The sequence below is a fragment of the Amblyomma americanum genome, chromosome 7 (assembly GCF_052857255.1).
Source record: "Amblyomma americanum isolate KBUSLIRL-KWMA chromosome 7, ASM5285725v1, whole genome shotgun sequence".
Taxonomy (NCBI): Eukaryota; Metazoa; Arthropoda; class Arachnida; order Ixodida; family Ixodidae; genus Amblyomma; species Amblyomma americanum.
The window spans coordinates 138551346-138576813 of NC_135503.1; the positions used below are offsets into that span (position 1 = coordinate 138551346).

Genomic DNA, 25468 nt, shown 5'->3' on the forward strand with positions numbered 1-25468 from the left:
ATCTACACTAAGAGTTAGTTTAGTTTGTGGGGGTTTTACGTCCCAAAGTGACTCAGGCTAAGAGGGACGTCGCAGTGAAGGTCTCCGGAATTATCTACACTAATACACTAAGACAGAGAGCTACTGAACTAGTGTGGTACACATCTGCACTGCAGCTTTTTTTACAGCACAGTTTTATTCTATTCCATGAAATTAGCCAGAAAATTGTTAACTTGGCAGAAAAAAAATGAAAAAAACGGAGTATTTTGTGTAAAGCTTTCATTTTAGTTCATTTAAAGGAAAACAGACTGGACGGCAAAATAAAGAAAACGTGAATGAAGCATGTTTCGTGGTTGCTCAGAGAACAGGTGTTAAATACACCTCGAAAAAGAAGAAAATTGCAGGTTTTACGCTCAGCCCTTAACCAGTGTTTTACAGTGCTTTCCGACGCAGCTGAGCAACCATGGACAAAATGTTTCAGAACAATTTTTTTTTCAGTAGAGGGGTGTTACTCGACATAATGCTACCCCAGTGCTTGATTACACGCTACGAACTTAGTTAATTCTCATTTAGGTACGAGGTGCTCTGAAAGCTCGGTGCTTTTTGAAAAAAAATGCTTATAAGAATAATTGTATCATCAGAATGCAAAATTATTCCTAAATTAATTACTAAAACACTGTAATTACCACCGCCACTATTGCTATTTGGCGGTGTTTTTTTCAGCTTATATTATGAACAATTTTATAAATATATCTGCGTATATTTTTGTTTTTATTTAATACCTGAAACGCTCACAAGAGGGACTCACTGCGTTTGATAAAAGTAGGCCGTTTACACTACGCAGATCGCGTACGTGCTTCGAAGTGTCGGCGTTTAGTATGACGTCGTGAGTTCTTTAAACGGAAATCAATGAATGCTAGGCGTCCTGAGGCACATATGGATAAAATCTGGTTTGCATACATTAATAGCTCGTCTGACAAGTGGCCTACAGCGTACATGGACATCCTCGCGTCAGTCTATTGATGCCGCAAAAAAACACGAGAAAAAAACACAAGCTGCCACACGTCTGAAAGCAAGTAGAAGCAAGACTAAAAACAAACGGAATAAAAAATATGGTAGATTGCAAGCTTACTGGAGATTACTTTAAACCATTTCTAGGTATTTCGAATCGTTTTTGTTGCGTTTTTCGATACCCACTTTTTTCCTTTCTTTAATACGCGAACATTGCCAACCCATTCCTGTACAATATTATATAATGAAACTTTTTAAACCTGTTTCTTATGTACCCAGCTGCGCAACGAAGTGCAGTAAGTAAAATCATTGGACAATTTTTGTTTTTGCTGAATTAAAAAAAAGTAGCTGTACACAATTGTTCTTGGTCGTTACGATGTTGTAAAAAGGTAGTAACAGCATAATTATTTTAGTTCATCAAGGAACTCATGCCTTTATGTAAATAACTGTAAAAGCTATTCGCCCTGTGATGTACTAAATTAAAGTTACTAGCAGATTTAATCAAAACAAAAAAGTGTCAATTTTTTCGTTTGTTTTAACACTTAGATTAGAACAAAACAATTTGTTTTTAAGAAATATTAGGAGTACGCTTAAGTTTTGCCTTAAGATGACGCAACAGCGCCTTTTCCTTATTTTTTATTGCTATAGCATGAGTACACATACCCAAAACACTTTACTGGAATACACGCTACAACGCGTTCATTTGTTGCCCCTTTAACAGGATTGAACCAACGACCGGGCCTCATTGTGACTTCTAATGCTTCTGATCGTCCATGTTTGTGGTGATTCATGCATGACGTTTATTTGGCTGTTCAATTCCTACTTGTTCGTTTTTCCTCTGAGTTCCGTTCTTCGGTTGTACAAGGACTTAATTTGTTGATGGAAACCGACTGAACAAAGCTGACAGACAGGACGGATGAGAAGGACACGGACACAAGCACTGACTAGCAACCAAATTATATATTGTGACAGGGAAGGCAACATTATAACGGAGACATCGCAATCAAAACACAAAGCATAGAACATATTGGGGAAAGTCACAATCGGGTATTATCAAAAAGTGTCATTGACAAAGACAGGCAAGCCCTTGTGGAATCAGAGCCAACGACGGCTGGCTAACGCATGTGTCATCGTAGTTGTGTATGTTGTGTGATTCGCAGATGAGCCGTGAGGTCTGGTCTTTATATTTGGCGATGATTATGGTCTTGTTAAGAAATGCTTCGTAGTCTTCGCAGTTCCTACAATGTATGACCATGTTGTCTTTGCTTGATTGGTTTTCAGTATCGTTCGCATGCTCCCGTAGACGGTCATTAATAAAGAGCCTGCCTCACTGATATAGTATCGGCCACATGACAAAGGTACCTTGTAAGCAACACCACAACAGAAGTTAACAAACTTATTCCGGTGCTTTTTTTCACAGGCTTTCTTCCTTTTTTTATTGGTTGAGCCGATGCACATTCCACCTAGTTTGTTCTTGGCGAAAAAAAAGCAATCTCACGCTAGCTTTGCTCACAAACTTCTCCAGAATGTGCGAATCATTGTGTACATACTGAATATATGCGCTCTTTTACTTTCCTATTGATCAGCGTTGGTGCACGCATTCTTATAAATTTTCTTTTCCGCGATCAATGACTCAGCCGCGTTCGACAGCAACTTAGAACGGTATTTTGCAGTGGTTAACGCTTTTACTTGTGCATCAAAGATATAGAAAAGCAATCACGCAAAGATAACACGGTAATAAATTCTACTGAGTGCGAAAACAGCGATGCATTTCTTAACAAGACCATCATCATCGCCAAATATATGGACGACAAGTCACGGCTCATCTGCGAGGCACGCAACATACACAACTACGGTGACACGTGCGTTAGCCAACCGTCGGTAGCTCTGATTCCATAAGAGCATGCCTATCTTACTCAGTCACACCTTTTCATTACACCTGATTGTGATTTTTCTTGACAAGTTTGATAATTCGTGTTTTGCTTGCCATGTGTTCTTTATAATACTGCTTTCCCTGTGGCAAAAAAATCATTTGGTTGGTAGTCTGCACTTGTGTCTCTGTTGTCCGCTTGCGTCCTGTCTGTTACCGCTGTTGAATCGGTTTCCATCAGCGTGCGCCATCCAGCCACGCTAAGCTCTCTTCTGGACTTAATTTGTATGCTGTTCCCTCCGAGAATGTATCGTTCTGTGTATTTTGGTTTGCTGGGAAATGACGTACTGAAGAGAGTGCGTAAAATGCCGCACTCGCCATGTACAAGAACTTTTTTTAAGCTACACACTGAGACATTACCGGTTAAAACAGGGCTAGAGAAAAAGGATCTTTTGTGTCTACTGTTAATTGGCGCCTATGTGATGCTCCTGAAACGACTGAGCATTCTTTCATAGATTGTAAAGATGCACTACTCTCATGCGACATCATGCAACGGACACTGAAAAAAGACAATTTGATGCTGCGTTCTCTATCATATCTCAGTGCACTGCCATGAACACTTAGATGCTGTTTCAGGTCCTATTTAAAAAGGCTATGTACATAGGCGGGTTGATCCGAGCTTGGTGCGTCAGTGCGAAGATGCCGAGCTTCGTCCGCGTCCCCACACCTTCGTTCAGTGTATATAGGTAGCGCGTGACACTTCCCCTTTCGCAGACGAAGCTCTCTGGACCAATTAATCACGATTCCGAGAGTGAAAGGGCTTTAGCCATGCGACATGCACGACTTGGGTTTTCTTAGATCGGCTTCCTTGCGTAGATTGGGGAGAGACAGCGTAGTTAAGGTCACTGAGGCGGGCTAGCACCATAAACGGGCGGTGTATCGGGACAAGCCGCGCTTACGGAGAGGCGTCCACAGCCATACAACGCCACCGGGCAGCTAGTTTGACATCCTTGCGCTGGCGGTATTCGGGAATTCGTACGGGATTCTTGAGCATGGCAGAGGGTACTTGCGTTAGAAGGCTTGCTGTCGAGTCGGCAAGGTAGGAGTCGAGAGAGCTTCGAGGCGGAGAAACGTTCTTTAGCGCGGTTACGGTTTGGCTTGCTTTATGGGGGTTCAACTTCCCAAAGCGACTCAGGCTATTAGAGACGCCGTGGTTAAGGGCTGCAGAAATTTCGACCACCTCGGGTTCTTAAACGTGCACTGACATCGCACAGCATACGGGCCTCTAGAATTTCGCCTCCATGGAAATTCGACTGCCGCGGCGGGATCGAACCCGCGTCTTTCGGGTCAACAGCCGAGCACCATCACCATTGAGCCACCACGGCGGCTTCTAGCGTGGTTAAGGGTCCTGGCAAACAACAAGTGCCCAGTCATGACATCATCGTGCATTACGCGTAGAACAGAGGAATAGAGACTAGCTGGAACGACTAGGAGAAAATGCTCCCCTCCAGACCAGCAATAGAGCAAACCGTCACTAATGCAGAAAGGGCTTGCAGATGTCGGGTGACAGGATTCCTCAAAAACCAGAGAAAAATGTTCATCCTAGCGTTGTTCGATGTTGAAAGTGCCAAGATCAAGAACCAATTTTGGAACGGCGGTGAGATAGTTGTCACAGTTTTCATCATCAGAAGTAGTTTTCGCGAGCAGTAGCCGCGAGCGGCAGTCAGCGTCGGCGTGTTGGCGGCCACTTTCGTAAGACACTATGAAGTTGAGCTCTTGGAGTCGTAACGCCCTGCGGGCCAACCGGCAGCAGGGGTGGCACAAATTCGCAAGCCAGCAAAGATAATGATGGTCTAGGAGGACTGTAAAAATACGTCCATAAAGTTGCGAACGAAATCGTTGTACGCCGAAAACAATGGCGAGACACTCTTGCCCTGTTACAGTATAATTGCGGTCACACTCGCTGAGGATGCGACCTGCATGATCGACAACGTGCTGATTGCCATCACGGCGTTGGATGAGCACAGCACCCACGCCGATTCCGCTGGCGTCACTGTGGAGTACAGTGGTCGCTGTCGGGCAGAAATGGCGCAATACCGGCTGCGCGGCCGAGAGGTAAGGAGAAACTTGGCTGGCGAAACATGGAGTCACATTCCGGAGTCCACTGGAAAGGAATGTCTCTCTGCAAGATACTTCAAAAAGGATAGGCTAAGTCAGAAAACTTGAGAACGAAGCGCCGAAAGTACAAGGAAAGCCCTAAGAAACTCCTGAGCTTTTTCGGCGGTTTGGGATCTTTGACATTGCTGACAGCTTGAATCTTCTGCGAGTAGGGCCTGATGCTGTTCTTGTCGACCAGATGACCAAGCACAGTGATTTGGCGTTCACTGAAGCAAAGCTTAGAGTTCAGCATAAGGCCCACTCGCTGTATGCACTATAGAACAACGGCTAAGCGGCTGTTCTGTTCGGCGAAGGTGATACCATAAATGACAACATCGTCCAGGTAACACATGCAAACTTGCCACTTCAGTCCACACAGAAGCGTATCCACAAATCCTTAAAGAGCGGTAGAGGTGTTGCAATGGCGCTAGTATGACATTAAATTCGTACAACCCGTCAGGGGTCACAAACGCTCCTTCTCTTTGTCTTTCGGGTGCATCGGGACCTGCCAGTATCCGGACAGTAAATCAACGGAGTAGAAGTAGGAGGCTGAGAGGAGGCAGTCCATTGCATCATAAACGCGTGGGAGCGGGTAAACATCCTTCTTTTGTGACAGTGTTAAAGCGGCGGTAGTCGACACAAAATCGCCATGTGCCATCTTTCTCTTTGACGAGGATCACTGGAATGGTCCACGGGCTTGAAGATACCTGAATAATGACAGGGTTCAACATTTCACGGGCTTTTTTATCGATTATCTGACGTTCTGAAAGGGAAACACGGTGTGGCTTCTGTAGAATTGGTTGTTCAGATACAGTTGTTTCCGTTTCTGATACAGTTGTTTCCGTGAAAGTTTCAAGCGCCAAACGGTGGCTCTGTAGTAACAGACCAGTTGAGAGAATGTTGAAGTCTAGTGAGACATACAAAAATTGCGCTAAAATTGCTGCTTGTCGTTTTATTTACTCCACGTTTCACACCACACTGTTTTAAGAACCAGAATACCAAATGAACAAACAACTATAACATTGTAATTTTTGTGTGTCTCATGTGACCTCAACGTTGTATGAACCCGTCCCGGGCGAAATAACCATACTTCCGCTAATGAAATTAAACTGAGCAACCTGGGCGAAAAAGTGAATTTTCAATTGTTTTCCGGGTTAAGGCGATTTCGCTTTTACTGGCGTCTTTTTTATTATTGGAAAAAAGGAAACAAACAAAATTTGGTGCCACTTCTGTTGTAAGGTTGGTATTTTACAGCCTGCTTTTGATGTAAACAAGTGTTCCTGTCCTGTACGATAGTTGAATTGTTGCTTTGAATTAAAAGTTTCGATTTTTTGTGGATTCCAGGATATGTACAAGAACTGCTCATGCAGTAAAGCACGTCACCAACCGGGAGAAACCACGTTGTGCTCGGTACGTGATTTCGATGTCTATAAAATGTCGTTAATTTACCTGGAAAATCTGCAAATACCTGCGGGATGTATTTGCAGGATTTTGCAATTGCATCGAACCGCACGCAAACAAAAACTGGCCCAGCAGAGGTGCCACAGATTTCTACTTGGAAGGGGCGCTCTGTGGCACCGCGAATTATTACACGTAGTTTTGGATAGGTGAGTTTGTCAACCTAATAATGACATTTTTTACAGAGAACGCATAATCATGTTGAGCACTCCGGAAGTGTGCGGGGCGCCCTTCGCGCTCGTTTGAAGGTGGATAATTATTGAAGCCAAAATTGTACATGTAGTAATAATGTAAAGGCCACAGAAAGATTTTTTGACATTATGTGGTTTGTTAGTGTATGAAGATCTGCAAGCTTAAAGAAAAACAAAAGGGGCCTCTTAGTTATTTAGGAGGAAACATGTTAAGAAATATGAAACGACGGCATTGCGGCAAATGACGGCATTGCGGAAAGATGAGCAGAGGCCTGCACTGTGAACAGTTACTTCGCGCAAGTGGATGTACTTCGTGCTCTGTCTTTAGGGCATCTTTTATTAACACGAACAAGGAGCGTCCTAACTACAGACGTTAGCGGCGGAATATCTGGAGATAATACCTGAGTTCTTACGGAAGTGTGCTCTTAGTGTGCATTACGGCCGCACAAGTTCTATACCCTTGCCGAAAGTTACGAGGCATCGCGCGATTAGTTCGACAAAGTCACAATGAATTTCAATAATGTCTTTTTGCTGCTTCGGGCAAAATTATTTCTAAAATTAAAGGCATTAATTTTTGGCCCTGAGGGCAATTCAAAGAAGTAAATAATCTGCCGCTTGTGAGTCAGAACTGTATCGCGTAGTTTATCGCACATGTCAAACAAGGGATGAAGCAAAGCTACCCTGGTAGAAGGTGCAGACTTCTACTGAAGCTGCTGAAAAAACAACAGTGGGAGGGAGGGCTTGATTACGAAATACGAGCACAGCTGCGAGCAGATGCCGGGGGCGCTAAAGGCAGCTTTCACCTGAACGGGTCACACTTCTGGATCACGTCGGCTTCAAACGGCGGCCGACCTCTTGTGGCGGTGTCCGAGATGCCGCGAGACGACGACAAGCGAGCAATGGGGATCATCACTCGGTGACGAGAGAGACGTGACGTCTGCTTGTTAACCGTGTTCTCATGCTTTAAACCGGATTGGCTGCCGAAACAACTGACGAGGATAGTTTCAGAGCCGTACTGCGTACTTCAGATGGTACTGCTACACTTCAACCTGCCTCAAACCGCATCGGGGACGTCGTGTTGTTGAGCCAAACGTCGCCTTTTTACTTACGCTGGGCATTTGCGTTGTGAGAGAGCTGGCCATCCTCTACGACGGTCCCGTAGAGGTGCTTGTCACGACTCTTAGCGGAGAATAACGCCATTTTGTTTCGGAGGGCAGCCATAGCTCGCATCGACCCTGTTAAGGAAGTGGCTGGTTGCTTTACGTACCGGGAAACCACGCCTGTTGCAGTTAAGCGGAAGACACTAAACGATGTCGACGTAAACTCAGCCCTCCTTCCGGCAGAAACGAGGCAGCTATAGGAACTGTTGCTCGAGTTGAGCGCGTGTTTTGCATCGTCGCCCTAATTCCATCAAGGAACACGGAATAATAACGCTTAATGGCGCACGCCCAGTGCACCAGCAGCGGCGTTATTGTGCCTCTACCAGAGATGGGTAGGCAATCCATACACAAGTCAAAGAGATACTAGATGACGGCATGATTCAATTATCGAACAGCCCTTGGTCGTCGTCTGTGCCTCTTGTGAAAAAGAAGGACGGCACAATGCCCGTTTCGGTCGATTGCAGGAAGAATACTAGTGTGACGAAAAGAAAGTTCATCTGCTACCGCGTATAGATGATTACTTCGACAGTCTTCGCCGGGCAAAGTATTTTAATGTGATGACATTACAAGCCTCATCGGAAAAAAAAAACAGTCTCATCACTCATAAGATTCGCTGATTGACTTGAGGAAATTGACGTCTCCAGTCTGGATAATTCCCCTTCTCTGGAGAGAATTGATGCCAGCGGACCAGATAATTACTATTGGGTGGAGATCAGTGACGTCAAGCGGAGCAAGCTCGTCAACTGGCTCGGTTTTTCAGATCAAGAGGCGGCAGAGCACAGACTGCCGACACTAAACCCTCCGTTACAAAGAAGTCACTTATAATCCAGGTGATCACGTGTGGTCTCTCGTCTGCCAAAAAGGATTGTCCGAGAAATTGCTGCACTGTTATTTCGGACCGTATTAAATCCTCCGCCGAGTCAGCAACATTAATTTTGAAGTCGCTGTTAATTTAACTGAGGCAGTCGGACGTCGCTGACTTCGAACTGAAATTGTGCATGCTGTACGCTTGAAACATTACTTCTCGCATGGCTGCAGTGCTCTTCACGGTCTGTTTTAAGCTGCTTTCGCCTTACCCATGTTATCCTAAGCTATTTTTGTTTATCTCCGCTTCCAACTCTCAAGGACTGTGCGTCAGCTTCACCTCTAGTTTTCCTTTTTTCTTCTTGTGTATATACTTTGTTTCGTTCCTAGACAGTTGTTTATCTTTCATGGAACTACTAATTCCAGGCCCCTGACCACCACGAGCTCTGCGCTGAGCCGCGAGGGCAAGTTAGTAGACACAGTCGTGTGAGGACCGCTCATGCTAGACTAGGCTCTTTTCATTAAAGCCGTGCGCTCTGCCCCCCCCCCCCCCCCCTTCCTATGCTTGCAACTGCCCTTCTTCTGGTTCCTGAGCATATGGAGAGGATCAAGCAGGATCTAATGAAGGGAGGTAGCCTAAAATGAACTTTTCAATTGGGAAAAATCAGATGTACGCATTAAGAGACATAGAAGGCAGCGGAAATAACAATATGAAAAATGCAGTTAGAATAACCGAAGAATTCTACACAGACCTCTACAGCAGCTAAAATAATTAGAATGCTAATGATGAAGCCAGTGACGTAGAAAGGTCTGGCAACCAACATGTAACCAAAGAGGAAGAATAGAAAGCTTAGCGAGTGGTGTAAAGGGAAAAGTGGGAGGGGATGCACAGGTCAATGCCAATTTGTTAAAGGGGACATTATGCTCGAAAAACTTGTAACCTTGTAGACGCAATGCCTCACGACCTTGATGCCGCCAGAATCTTGGAATAACGCTAACATAACCTGAAGCCATAAAAAGAGGAATGTCAAGGACTTAAAAATGTACAGCGAAATCAGCAGACCGTCCGTTGTTTAAATCACTAACGGAATTAGACCAACCTGAGGCTTCAGTCAACCAAAGGACTAGGCGGGATTTCGCCAAGGATACTGTATAATAGACCACAATCACACCACTAATCACGTTATATGCGATGCGCAGAATATATTGAATCTCTGCACTTAGCTTTCCGAGATTACGAGAAAAACACTGAGTTGAAACTTGAGCTGTCATGCAAGCATTGCGGATCCACGGTGTAGAAGAGGCATGAGTAAAAGTATTGGAATATATCTAAAGCGGTTGTACAGCGACCGTAGTCCTTCTGAGGGAAGCTGATAAATTCGCAGTAAGGAAGTGCGCTAGGCAAGGAGACACGATCTCCTAAAAAAAAGTCACTGCGTGCTTACATGTGGCAGTGAGAGGACTGGACAGTTGACGATGACCGCTAACGGACACTAGTTTAACAGTCTCCAACATGCTGGTGACATTGTCTTTCTGAGTAATTCAGGGGCCGAATTCAAAAGCGCGACCGAGGCCCTAGACAAGCAAAGGAGAAACGGTGGGCCCAAAAATTATTGCGAAGAAATTATGAAGCAACGCGTTCAACAGTCTCGAAAGACAAAAGCAGCTCACGTTAGGAAGCGAATCATGGGAAATGATAAAGAAATACGTCTACTTCGGCCACGTAGGGACGGCACATCCGGACCACGAAACTGAAATAACTATCAAAATAACAATAACGTAGAGCGCACGTGTCAGGCATTCTGAGGTGATGAATAGAAGATTAACACTATCTCTCAAGAGGAATGTATAAAATGGCTGCATTTTACCGCGATAACCATGGGGGAAAAAAACGTGGAAACTAGCGAAAAGGCTTCAATTCAAATTGAGGGAAATGCAACGAGAGATGGAAAGATAAATAATAGGTGTAACGTAAAAAGACAGGAAGAGGGCGGAATGGGCAAGAAAAAAACGCGTGCTAACGATAACCTAGTCGAAATCAAGAAGAAAATGGGCCCGGGCAATGTCTGTAATGCGAACCAGAACCAGAACCGGTAACCAGAACAATTTTTCGGTGAAAAAATTTGGCGTGCCAACCCTGTAATACGCGCGCAGCTGTAATTTCTCAGTTTAAATAACCCGGTTGGTGGCCATTCTTGTGACATTTTAGTGCCCCCCGCTTGATGCATTCAGGCTTTCCTTGCATCTGTGGCTTCGGTGTGTTTACGCGCGTACCATAACCATATGTGTGGCAGTTCATCGACAAAATATACAAAGAAGTACACATTGTTTTCAGTGTAGGCTTTATTTTGAGAAATGGTGCATTTCAAAGATGTTCTGACGTCTTTTGTAACAGGTAGTGGATCCGGGTTACGACGGAGAACTCACTGTAAAGCTAGGAGAGTGCAAGAATTCAATATGCCGGGTAAAAAATATTACTCTGGGCTGCAAAGGAGTGATTAATGCCACAAAAGTAAGTTGGCTGTCCGAAGTGGTTTTAATTTAAATTAGTGTTTTTAAGAACTCCCGTCTGCTCTTGTGATCTACCAAGCGCTTTTCCCAATTTATAAAAGCGATTTGACTATTTGAGTCACCTAAAATAACCACAAATATACAGTAAGCCTTTTGCATTAGATCGTGATTATCGTGAAAATTCAAGCTTTACTGACTGTACTGCACTGTTTCATTATATATGTTATAGCAAAAATGCTATTCTTTAGCATGCATTGAAATAATTTACCAGCTACACGACTAATTACAATATTATGACTGCTTTTGTGTCATCAAACGAAAATACACACATATTTTCTGGACATGAACTTCCGATCAGACCACCTTTCAACGTTTTAATTGTGCTGAATTCATTCATTATGAACTGAAGAACCTGTAAATGGCAGTTTTTATTTACAACTGCAGCTCGTTTCCGCTAATGTAATGTCTTAATTCAATACATATAATTGCTACAGAAAAGCTTTAGACAGGTTGTTTTATATACACTTTACGCTTTATGATACGTCTGGAATAAGAGAAAGAGCGAAAACAGATATCGAAGCCAAGAAGCAAGTCTAGTACAAAATGCGGAAGTTGCAGCCCCACTATGCCACCCCACATGGCGAGGGCCGCAGCAATTTGATTAGCACATTTGTATTAAAGTTCTGTTTCCAGCTAGAATATTCGCTTTGCTCTGGTCCTGCCGGTTCAAGAGCGCTCATAGCTGTGTGAATGGAACTGTGATCTTCAAAACGCTTTGCCACTCTAGATGCGAACACTGCACAGCACCGAGTTCAATGATGGCCTCTGAGCCGAGTGTGCAGATTCAAGGTGAAACTAGTATGATTACTTATGCGTTTCTAGTGGAGTTTCCTCGGCAATACGCCACAATTAGTTGGTAGCCAAACCAAAGTCATCGGCCATAGAAATATGATCAGTTCCTGGACGTACTACGTAGTTAAAACAGGCGCAGAGTAGGTGATGCGGTAAAATCGAAAATACAAAGCAAGAATTATAGATTGCGACTAACTTTTAAGCGTGGATAGAGCAAAATGGCTGGCACTTGGTGTGGCTTTAACCCTTTCGGACGCTGTGTATACAACGTTGTGAGCGCAATGAACTAGCAGCCCTGTTTGTGAGTTTGCTTCCTTTAACAGAAACTTTTCTGTTCCATTCCAGTTGGGCATTCTTGTAGTCACGACTCGGGTGTTTTTGTATTTAGGTAGTGAGCGCAGCAAAGAATATTTCTCAAAACAGTGAGACTGCCAGCACGCACTGCTTTGGTGAAAAGTGTCCAGGCCTAAGAGCGGTTCGACAGTTCAACAGGATACCGGGAAGCCATCTCAGGAGACGAAAGATCTGATTAAGAAACGCCAAAGCATGAGGGCGTCCAACCCTACAGACAAAATAGAAATAGCAGAGCTATCGAAGTTAATAAACAAGCGCAAGTTAGCCGACATAAGGAAGTTTAATATGGAGAGAATCGAGCATGCTCTAAAGAACGCAGGTAGTCTAAAAGCGGTTAAGAGAAAACTAGGCATAGGTAAAAACCAGAAGATGTATGTGTTAAGAGACAAGGAGGGCAATGTCATTAGCAATATGGATAAGATAGTTAAAGTAGCCCAAGCGTTCTACACAAATATATACAGTAGCTAATGCAATCAGAACGTTAATGATAGAGACAGTAGAGCAAAGCAATGCGTCATGCCGCCAGTAAAGAAAGAGAAAATAAAGAAAGCTTTAGGAGCAATGCAAAGGGGAAAAGCAGCTGGTGAGGATCCGGTAACAGCAGATCTGTTGAAAGACGGAGGGGAGATTCTGCTAGAAAAACTAGCTACTCTGTATAAGCAATGCCTTATGACCTCGACCGTACCAGAAGCTTGGAAGAACGCAAATATAATCTTAATTCATAAGAAAGCAGATGCCAAGGACTTGAAAAAATACAGACCGATCTGCTTACTATCCGTTGCCTACAAGGTATTTACTGTGGTAATCGCTAATAGAGTGATGGAAACCTTAGGCTATAATCAGCCAAATGATCAGGTAGGCTTTAGTAAAGAATATTCCACAATAGATGATTTTCACACTGTAAATCAGTGTGTAGAGAAATGAGCAGAATATAACCAACGCCTATATATAGCCTTAATTGATTACGAGGAAGCATTCAACTCAGTGGAAACCTCAGCAGTCATACACGCATTGCGTAATCAGGGTGTAGAAGAGCCTTATGTAAAAAGACTGGAAGATATATATATATATATATATATATATATATATATATATATATATATATATATATATATATATATATATATATATATATATATATATATATATATATATATATATATATATATATATATATATATATTCAAAGTTGAAAACGCTTCATTTAGCCATAGATTTATTTTGAGTCGACGTTTCGGACAGGCTCTGTCCGAAACGTCGACTCAAAATAAATCTATGGCTAAATGAAGCGTTTTCAACTTTGAATTTTTGCCTCTAGCAACCAAATACGTTTATCTTTCTATACTGTATATATATATATATATATATATAGGAACTGCACAGCTACCTAAGTCTTCCATAAAGTCAGCAATAAAATTCCTATAAGGAAGAGCGTCCGGCAAGGAGACACGATCACGTCAATGCTTTTCACCGCCTGTTTGCAGGAGGTATTCCGAGGCCTGAATTGGGAACAGTTGGGAATAAGAGTTAACGGAGAATACGGAAATAATCTGCGATTCGCTGATGACATTGCCTTGCTGAGTCACTCAGGAGGTGAACTGCAAATCATGATTAATGAGTTAGACAGACAGAGCACTACGGTGGGTCTAAATATTAACATGCAGAAAACCAAAGTAATATTCAACAGTCTAGCAGGGGAACAGCAGTTCACAATTGGCAATGAGGTGCTGGAAGTGGTAAATGAATTCGTGTACTTATGGCAGGTATAGTGACCGCTGATCCGGACCATGAGACGGAAATAACTAGAAGGTTAAGAACGGGGTGGAGCGCATATGGCGGGTTCTCTCAGATCATGAATAGTAGGTGGCCAATATCCCCCAAAAGAAAAGTGTAGAACAGCTGTACCTTACCGGTACCCACCTACCGGGCAGAAACGTGGAGGCTAACGAAAAGGATTCAGCTTAAGTTAAGGACAACACAGCGAGCCATGGAAAGAAAAATGATAGGTGTAACGTCAAGAGACCGGAAGCGGGCCGAGTGAGTGAGGGAACAAACGCTGGTTAATGACATACTAGTCGAAATCAAGAGGAAGAAATGGGCTTGGGCATGACATGTAATGCGAAGGCAAGATAACCGCTAGTCCTTGAGGGTAACGGAGTGGATTCCAAGAGAAAGTAAGCGTAGCAGGGGGCGGCAGAAGGTTAGGTGGCTGGATGAGATTAAGTTTGCAGGCATAGGGTGAATGAGGCTGGCGAAGGGCAGTGTTAAGTAGAGAGACATGGGAGAGGCCATTACCCTGCAGTTGGTGTAGTAAGGCTGATGATGATGATGCTTTTATGAGGAAATGAGGACCAAGTAGGCTAGAGGGCAAGCGGCCTAATTAAGGGAGCGGTTCCACTATAGCTATAAATTCGCCCAGAAAGCAGAAAACAGTCTTTGCTTTGTCTTTAAAAGAAAATGTTTGCCGTATAAGGCAGCACACTTATCGAGCGGTGAGTACAGGCGGCAACATCTGTGCCGTCTGGCAGGGCTGAGCACCGACTAGTCCGTATCGTGGCTGGGACTGTAGGTGCGAAAATAACATCCAGATTAAACGCAATAAAGGGCAACCGCTGAAAAGAGAAAACAGGACAACGCACAGTTTTTCTATTCACGGTCTTAAAATCAGATGGATGTGCTCGGGGAATTCCTGCTGCAGCTATAATAAATCGAGCCAGTTGTGCATTTGGGCACACAAAGACCCTCACCATAAAGTTAAAGGACCAGTGCTGAGGAGGAATATTTGCAGTAAGATAAAAAAACTGTTTACAGGTTTCGAGATTGTACAGCTCAGTACCGAGAAAAATTTTGGTAGAAGTAGCGGATATACTATTGCCAGGAGAGAAATGTATCACTGAAATACGGTGGAGCGCCCGGAATAGGCTTTCATTAACACTTTAATTAAGAAATTATGAAGGAATCTAATAAATTATTACTTCAAAATTATGCTAGCGAATGTACTCGTAATAAAAACTCAATCACAAAAGTTTTTTAGCTGTGCTGAAATTTCAGGAATCGGTATGCCGGCGATTATCAATATTTAGAATTTCGTCCATTTCGTGCAGCTAGTGCAAGCTGTCTGAAAGACAAAAGCGAAAGCATCGAACCACATCGGAGGTCTAGCAACAGTATGGAAGGCTCTATTTATCACATGGGTGTCATATTTGTGCAGCAAAATTTGCCAGGATATGAGAGACAAGGGATGGTTTCACGCTCGCTGGCTGTAGCACATTCTCACCACCTTTTTTATACATCATCACAGTGATGCCAGACGTTTTTATCGGAAAACGCTATAGCTACTGAGAACATGTTGACATCAAACCTTTTATGTAAGGACTATTTAGTTTTGAGTACACAGCACGCAAACAGTGTTTCGCAATTCGTGACACATGAATCCTGAGTTTAATAAGGAGCGAAGAGCGGCGAGCGCCAAATTCCTCATCGACTTTCATGCCAAGGATGCGCACGCCAGGTTCGTGGATGCGGCTGAATACCAGGGAGACCACACGGCGTTCGTAGCTACTGTCATCGATGCGTCATCAGGCGCCGCGAGGGCAGCGGCAAGCTTACGGGTCCCAGAGGCATGTCAGGCGGAGGAGGTAGCCATTGCCTTGGCCATCGCCGACCCCGGATGCCAAACGGTGCTGTGTGATTCCCGAAGTGCAGTGCGGAATTATGCCAAGGGCAAAGTGTGCGGTGAGGCTGTGCGCGTTCTGTGCTCGACTGACCTACAACGGGAAGAAAGGTATGTCAGACTCAGGTGGTTCCCGGCGCATGCGGGCAACGATGCGTCGGAGAAGCACGCTAACCACAACGAGACGGCACATGCAGTGGCGCGAGCGCTAACCAACCGCGCCGCTGCAACCGACCGTCCAACGTGGTGTAGTGCCAAAGACCACATGACAACATTCAATGAACTTAAGCAGTTTTACCGCCTCGCTCGAAGGACTTTCCCACCCCCACACCCGGGAATGAGCCGAGCGGAGGCGGTGCTGTTTAGACAACTACAAACTGGTTCTTTACCAACCCCGGTGTTAATGACTCATCTATACCCAAACTTATATGAAAGTCGCGTGTGCCAGCGGGAGAGGGCAACTCTGACGCACTTCCTATGGGACTGCACAAAATTCCCCGACGAGGCTTCTAAAAGCATAACGATTCCGCCTCGACTCGCGGCTGCGGCGGAATGCTCTGACCGTGACGTGCAAACCTGGGCCGTCCAGCAGGTCTCGGCGGCTCTTGAGCGACAAAGGCCTCAGATCCTCCGCTGAGTTGCCGCTTGGGCCCCCGTCACGGCGCCATTAGGTCATGATGCCATTAGGCCATGGCGTAAATAAAGTTGTTCCTCCTCCTCCTCCTCCTCCTCCTCCTCCTCCTCCTCCCACTTCATTGCCTCAGTCGGAAGGTTTCTACGGGCAACCTTGCCTGTGTGACGTCACTGGAAGCACGACCGTCGATACTCGCTCTGTGCTTGTGAAGGACAAAATTTCGAGCTGGCTTGTCATTTCAGGCAAATGGTGATCCACGCTCTCACTTGCAGTCGCCAGTTTAGCCAATATATGCGCACACTGAGTTTTGTGAGGTTATTCGCGATGTCCTAGGATGGTCTGTCGTGACGTTATATTTTGGTCAAAACCCAGTTTATGTTTCCATTTTCTTATTTTTGGTGTTTAAATATTTCTACTCATATTTTGAAAAACAATTTTTTTTTTGTACCGGAGTAAGGGCACTCTAAGAAAGGTGACGCGATTATCAACTCACAATGTTCAAAGACCCTCGGAGTTTGCCTCTAAGGACTCCTGCAGCTGCACGCACTCTGGGACGAACTTCGAAACGCGTGCCACAGTGGCATGCGCCGCCTTGAGCATGTGCACACAACTGAGGCGTTGCAGCAGTGCTCGCGAGGGAACAGCTGGAAGACTGTTAGGTGACAAGAAGGGAGCGAAGAGTGGGCAAAGGGCTTTTTTTTTGGTCGGGGTTCGGCAGCGACTGGGCCCCGACGTGTCCAGCGTGTTTGTTAGCAGAGCTTGTTGCTGCTGTCTCATCGTCCTAGAGCTTGATTTTTCACACACACACACACACACACACACACACACACACACACACACACACACACACACACACACACACACACACACACACACACACACACACACACACACACACACACACACACACACACACACACACACACACACACACACACACACACACACACACACACACACACACACACACACACACACACACACACACACACACACACACACACACACACACACACACACACACACACACACACACACACACACACACACACACACACACACACACACACACACACACACACACACACACACACACACACACACACACACACACACACACACACACACACCACACACACACACACACACACACACACACACACACACACACACACACACACACACACACACACACACACACACACACACACACACACACACACACACACACACACACACACACACACACACACACACACACACACACACACACACACACACACACACACACACACACACACACACACACACACACACACACACACACACACACACACACACACACACACACACACACACACACACACACACACACACACACACACACACACACACACACACACACACACACACACACACACACACACACACACACACACACACACACACACACACACACACACACACACACACACACACACACACACACACACACACACACACACACACACACACACACACACACACACACACACACACACACACACACACACACACACACACACACACACACACACACACACACACACACACGCGCGCGCGCGCGCGCGTATTTGCCACTGGCCAACCTCCATGTGGGGGCAGTTTTCTCGCCATTCGGACCAAAATTGTGACGAAATCGTTTGTCGTACAGCGTTCTAGGTAGTGTCATAAGCGCGCGTGTATGCGTGTGTGCGCGCACGTGTGTGTAGGTGCGTGGGTGTGAATGCACCCAGGGGCAGTAATAGTTTCGCATTCCCACAGGTAAGCAGACATAAGTGCCTCTGCCGAATTTTTTTCAATCTCTTCTTTGGCATCTGTTCTATCAAATCTCTTCCGTCTACAAGCTGCAGTGATAATGCTCCAGTTTGTTTGTTTGCTTGTTTGTATGTGCCCTTGGGAAATGACAGGAGAGATTTGCCCTGCAGGGAAGCAGCCAAGACAACTGATATATTGAGCATGAATTTGTCAAAAGTGACTTAGTGTATATATATATATATATATATATATATATATATATATATATATATATATATATATATATATATATATATATATATATATATATATATATATATATATATATATATATATATATATATATATATATATATATATATATATATCTTCAACTGCGGACGCCCTGAGTCCCGATGGCACTGTGCTTTTCAGAGAGGATACATAGGAGACTCGTCATGAAGATCTGGCTGACAGAGATTGTCATTTCAGAATTCAGACAACAGGCTGAACAACCTAAGAAGCAATCACTCACGCGAATAAGAAAAGAACACCAAAACGTTAAGCACGAAAATAACCTAGAAAGAAAGAAATGATTCAAATACTCTGTGGGGAAGCGGAAGAGTATTTCCAATTTTTAAAGTTATTACGAAGCGATGCGATTACTCGCAATCATATTTGCTTTTCTTGTCCTAGATTGAAGATACCAATCCTCAAATAGGCTGCGCATATACGTGCACCAACAAAACTACAAACACGAAAGAGTTCAACTATATCGCAGTCGGCTCTCCGTGTATGGTAAGCAAGCACCTTTGCGTTTCTTAAAAAATTGCAGAAGAAGCACACAGCTGCTGTTGGTATCCTGGGTAATTGACGACTAAGTGACATGCAAAATCAACTAGAAGGCTGACAATATAATACTTAGAAAACATAAAAAATTACAGGCTAAAAGATACGATGCATAAACGTGTGAGTTAGCGGTATTTTGGGCTAAGGTAAATGCTTTGCACTGAAATATTACGTTGATATGCTTGAAACATGGATGGCATGTCTTCATCCTAAGGGAAGGCAATCTTCGAAATTTTTTTTTCAAACTCCTTTTCATGAAAACTCGTGACGCGGTGCGCTTTTTTTTGATAGAAACTGTAGCCCTAAATGTGGCAAAGAGGGACGAAAAATTTCATTGTACCAGTTTTGACAACGTATTTTATGTTACTTTAAGTAAAAAGCAGACATTAGTGACAACCAGCAAATATCTGGAGAGCGTTGCCTCAAATTTACTCTAAAAAATGGCACCTCCGAAACCCGCCATTCATTCGGATTAACAATTTGCAGCCGATAAATTACATTTTAAGCAAGCACAATGGGTAGATTGCGCGTTTTAGACTGTTTATGCACACTGGTATGGCCTTGAACGCCATGAGAGACGTTAAATATTCAAGCGAGATTCAGCTTTCGCTGTCGCAGAGGAACATCTGCGTGACGCGTAAAGGCCAGAAAATGACTTTAATTGACCATCCTGACTGACCGATAGCGAGATTCCGTGGCGTCTGGTCACCTGCGTTCTGCAGCCCGGCGCTTTCCGTGCGCCATCCGTCTTGGAGTTATTGCACTCTCCGGCGCATAGCTAGCCCTGACAAGCTATTGTGCCCTGCGGCTCTTTTGTGATAGTCGTGTTTTAGCACAGTGTGACGCACAATGCTCTATTGTGGTCTGCCGTGTTCTGTCGATAGGTATCGTCATAACCACGCGAGTTGAATGAAATGGGCGCCCCATGTGACTTCACGCGTAGCTACCCTTAGATGGCAAGAGAAGGAGCAGTTTCATCGGTGATAATTATTCGTCTCGGCTTGAGAGAGAAATCGCATTGGAAAAGGTGCAGGAGGGCAGACACTCGTGGCAGACACGCGGGATTATGACGGCAAGTGTCATCTTTGCTCCAATATAGGCCAGACTCGATTAGAGGTTGATGCACAAAATTAGTGGGTCAGAGAATAAAATAAAAATAATTTCCTTGAATAGGAAGTCAATGGCAAAAAAAAAAACAATTGAAGCTCCGGGTAATACGAAGGCGCAGCGCAGCTTAGATCAGCTTTGCTTACTCCTGCCTCAAACGAGAAAATTATGGAAGGAAATGGGCATCATCCAATATCGTGGACGAGAATCGTTACAAAAATGCATCCATCTCAATTCCCCAACCGTCCGCTATAAGTACCGTATACAAGCACACTGTCCCCGCCTGTGGCTCTCTGTACGGCCAGACACCTGCTTAATTAGTTTGGTGGTGATCAGGTCTGCAGAAACGATTATCTCAGACTCGCTGTTCAGCGCAGTGGTTGTTTTTTCGTTCACCATTGTGCTGTCAGATAACAGCGACATAGGAGGTGGGCTGTACGTAAACAGTTGGTAAAGAGAGATCATGGAGAAATTGGAACATTAAAATACATTTAAACGTTTGAGTAAACACTCTGAAAGATGGCGTTCATCATAGTTTTGTACATTCAAAACGGCCACGCATTAACGACGCGTTCTTCCATGTTCATTTTTTTCAACACGCTTTACCCAATGGTACATTTGTGCAGAAGACTTGTCAAAGGAGTGGAGACGGCATTCTTTGCCGGGATAAAGTAGACATTCTACCATCTTGCTAGGATGATTGTCAGAATATGCTGCGTCGAATATCTCACAAAGCCTATTTGAAATAAAAAGCTCACTTTGCTGACACTCCTTCTTTTTAATGATCGGCTCGTTCGTGGAGCAATCAATATTTTATTTCAAGTCGGAAGCCTTATATGGCCCAATAGCAAGAAAACCCTGCGGCGTAGGCGTCCCGGAAAAGTGCGGGGAATCGGTCCAAGGACCTCCAGATTGTAGGGCAAGCACGCAACCCATATGCTGCAAAACCGCGTTGCTTGTTGGAAAATAATGGTGAACCTAGTGGATGCGTTACCTTACGACTCTGTGCTAATGAGTAGGTGTGTCAATAGAAAGGAAGGAAAAAATATACATTAAAATTAAATGTTTTAGGCTTCAAAGCATTTAAGTAGACTTAGTTGCTTAAGTGCAACCCCCCTCCTTTCCCTCCCATAATTTTTTGTTCGTTCACGCCATTGTAGAAGGCGATAAAACAAGCTGTAGCTTTGAAGCAAGCAACTTAGCCGTCTTCTTTACTTTAGGCGCTCTAAAACACTACGAATTCGCGTTTGGTGCCGGGCATACCTGCAGCCTGGTGGTAATATAGGTACATTTAAGGAACGCAAGTCGCAGGCAATCTTAATATTTGCATTAGATAAGACCAGTAACCAACTGAAATACCTCAGCACTTATATCTATCCGGCATTCTTGGTCGCTCCAGCTGTACAGTACCGAACAATGTGGCCTGCAGAAATTCCGGGTTTTTGTTCACTTTTATATTCACCAAGGTGACTTCGAAACTTTTTGCTCTGCTTAGAAATGCCCATTAACGTCAGCCTGAAGCCGCATACACCAGGCATTAATTTTCTGCAAAGTTCAAAAGTGAGGATAAAAATATCGCGTTCCCTGAATATGGGAAGTGCGTTCACGTGGCCTTTGCCTGTTTCAGGAATTCGAAACAACAATACAGCAATACGCCTCAGTTTTCAGATGTGAAGCCGTGACCTCGCTTCATAACCCTGCTCTTTTATTGCACCGCTCGATGACTATTTCATAGAAATTAGCACAGCAATGGCAGTTGACGAGTGATTATTGTGGCATTCCTCTGTTGTTACAGCTTGACCCACGCGAAAAATTTGATCCTCGAAAGGCTGAAAATGGATACTGCGGATATTTGCAAGACGCGAAAAATTTGTGAAAAAAATATATGCACAAAAAGAACGAACAAAAGCAGAAAAAACATATTAAATAGCAAAGCACGCTATACTCTCACATCGAGCGATCAGTTTTTTGCTGTGGGTGGCCATGTTGCGGGCTTTGCTTTTCACCTGGCGCTGTTAACTAGCACTTCTGCTCTTGTTTCACACCATGCTCATGAATTGCCTCAAGCGCTTAATCGCCTGCCGCTTTTTAGCAGCCAGAATTTCGGAGACAGTCTATATCAAATAAAAACGTCTCTCAAGTAAATAAGATGAAGCTTCACACGTTATTAATGCATTGCAGAGACGATATATTCAAGACGAGGCACGCAATAGAGCAAATAGCAAAACCCAGGACCGACAGCACGTTACAACACGCGACGCGTTGCTCACGTCCTCGCCGTTCAAAGTACCCACTGCCGCCCCTCCGTAAATGGAAACACTGTTCCGGTGTGGATCAGGGCGTTTCATGGCACGGCGACTGGTAGGAATTCGGGCACGAGACGTGCCCGACATCGCATTTAGCGGAGCCTGATGAGGTCTCCAGGAAAGCCAAAGCGATCGCGCAGGTCGCTACGGTCACCTGGCACGGCATGGGGTACCGCTATTTCGCTTCAAGTTAAAACAATCATTGTTGCTCGAGGTTAAACTTGAGCGGCCCACTACAGCATAACTCCAGAGATATCGGGGTGTCCTACGCGGTGAGACGGAGAGCAAAGCTAGGTTAAATAAAGGTCATGCAGTGGCGGCCGTTGTAGTAGTCTTTCTGTCAGGCTAGTAGCCGGCAGTGTACTAGTTGACGGGTGCATTCGGCCTGGCCAATTGCGTTTCGGGCGTAGTCAGAAAGCGGAGCAGCAGAGGTAAGGAGCGCGTCCAGACGTAACTTTGACTCGCGGCCATACAAATCGCTGAGGAGTGTGAAACCGGGCGTGTCATAGCAGGAGGAAGTGTGAGTGAAAGTAACATATAGAAGTACTATAGCCCAGTCATGGTTGTCCGGTGAAACGTACATTGACAGCATAGGGGGGAGGGCGTGACTCAGGTGCTCGATGCGGTCGTTTGTTGGGGGTTGATAGGCGGTTTTCAAGTTATATTTGGTGCAGCAAGAATTTAGAATGTCGGCAGCAACTTTTCGAAAAAACCGGCGGCTCTAGTCGGTAATACCCTTGTCACACGGGCACTCCTAACCGCGGTTATCGAAACCGTGGTTAGCGCTAACCGTAGTTGCTGCTGTTCACACGACGGAACCGACCACGGTTAGCCCGCTAACCGCAGTTAGCACAAACCGAGCTTGGCAACCTCGGTTTCGTTGCTCACACCGTAAACATGGCGGCACCCATGCCAGTGTCATGCGTTGCGAGTCAACAGTCTCGGGCTGATATGAAGAGAGTGTCGTGGTCGCACCATGCGACGATGACATTAATACGGCTTTGGGAGGAGAACTTGCCTGCACTGCGTGCTTGCACGAAAAACGCGCGTATTTACGCTTCGATTGCAGCGGAGCTGAGTGCTGGGCTTCACGGCGAGGGGCCGTATACCGCCAAGCAGGTGCGCCAAAAAATAGATAACCTGCATAAGAAGTATCGGTAAGTAAAGTTGTAATCTCTATGCATGCTGCTTTCGAGTGCTGGTCTGAACGCTGCGTAGCGGCATGCAGCCGTGAGGGTGCTGCAGCTTAGTGCGAGCTTCGTGCGGTTCACCACAACAACAACAAAAGAAAAACGTGAGGCCTAGGCTTCGCTTGATGCACGAGAAATTGCGATCCGTGTTTCGTTTCGTTCGACACACAAGACTGGTCTGTACCTGTTCCAACTGTACCTGTACCTGTTCCAATAAAAATAAAAATAGATAAAGAAAATTATTTGCTTCCACCGCATTTCAGGTCAAACAGACTTGACCATGGGTGGAAGATTAGAGAAATTAAATGCAAAACTAACACTTATCAAAACGCATTTTTCCTATCTAGCATTCATGACTGGAATCGCCTGCCCCATGAAATTGTTGAGTGCCGTTCCGAGTCTATGTTCCGCGCGTTACTGTCGGATGTATGAGTGCGCAGTTGGCTTTCTTTTGGCTTTTTTTAATCACGCGGTCTTCGTTCTTGTTGGTCCAGCATCATTTGGTCAGTTGGCTTTTTTTTCTTCATGTCTTTTTGTTGTTTCATATTTCATTCATTTTGTACTTGCTGTGTCATGCCTTGTTGTATTGCTTTTTTTTTCCTCTTTTTTTTTCTGGCCTATTCTTCTGTTATGTATACTCATCCCCCCTGCAATAATGCCTTCGGGCGCTGCAGGTATTTCCAATAAATAAATAAACACCATTACAGGGTACAACATACGTATTGTTGAGCATAACATAACAGGAATGCAGACATTAGATTTCAGTGCCAATTCTTTATTACATGTGGTTGGAACTTAAGAAGGCTATTAACACACTCATTCTGCACAAGCATTTTGTGCTCACGTGCAGTGTCAATATTTTTCTCATTTTTAATGCACTGAGTTTGCACACTCAACACCAGTTATGGATGCAAGAGAGCACTATAAAGTGATGATTCTTGCCTCCAGTAAATATTGCACAGCATAGCAAGAATTGCATCCTAGGAACAATGCTATATGTTATGTGGTTGTCTTGTGCGGGTGCCAGTGGTGGCTGAAATGCCTGAAGATGCGGAGCTCCTGTCATGGGGAGAAAGAGTCGCATTTAATGAAAATGATGACGTAACTGGAAATGAGACATTGCCAGGAAATGAGGAGACCAGCAGTTTAAATACTATTGCTGCTGACGTAAGCGCTAGTGAACTGAGCAGCACTGCTGACCCTGGGCCAAGTAGCGTTTCCCCAGCCAGTGCCCGGCCCGCCATCACAGGTGCAAACAAGACCAGAAAGAGGCAGTCATCATCTGCAGTGCAGCAGCTGCTACACTTTCATAGTGAGCAGTCAAACTGAGCATCAAAGGCAGCCAAAAAAAGCAGAAAACTACAAAAGAAAGTTGTGGAGCTCCTGCAGGAGTCCAACAGCATTCAAAGCAAAATGGTTGAGATGATGGGGGATTTCTTGGCCGAAAAAAATAAATAAAAACAAATTTGCACATTATCATCATTTTTTGATGTGTCATGCTTGTTTTGTGCAACAGTGCACCACTGAGGGTACTGCACATTAATTTCATGCATAAAATCCAGTCTCCTATCGCAAAACACAACACT

The 25468-nt window shown here is 44.6% G+C and overlaps 1 long non-coding RNA gene across 1 annotated transcript; it reads left to right on the forward strand.

Moving 5' to 3' along the window:
- Nucleotides 1-6364: 6364 nt before the first annotated feature.
- On the forward strand, nt 6365-19222 carry LOC144097485 (uncharacterized). The gene is made up of 3 exons (XR_013307030.1): nt 6365-6427; nt 11026-11142; nt 19127-19222. It is a non-coding gene; the product is annotated as an uncharacterized LOC144097485 (long non-coding RNA).
- The last annotated feature ends 6246 nt before the right edge of the window (nt 19223-25468 follow it).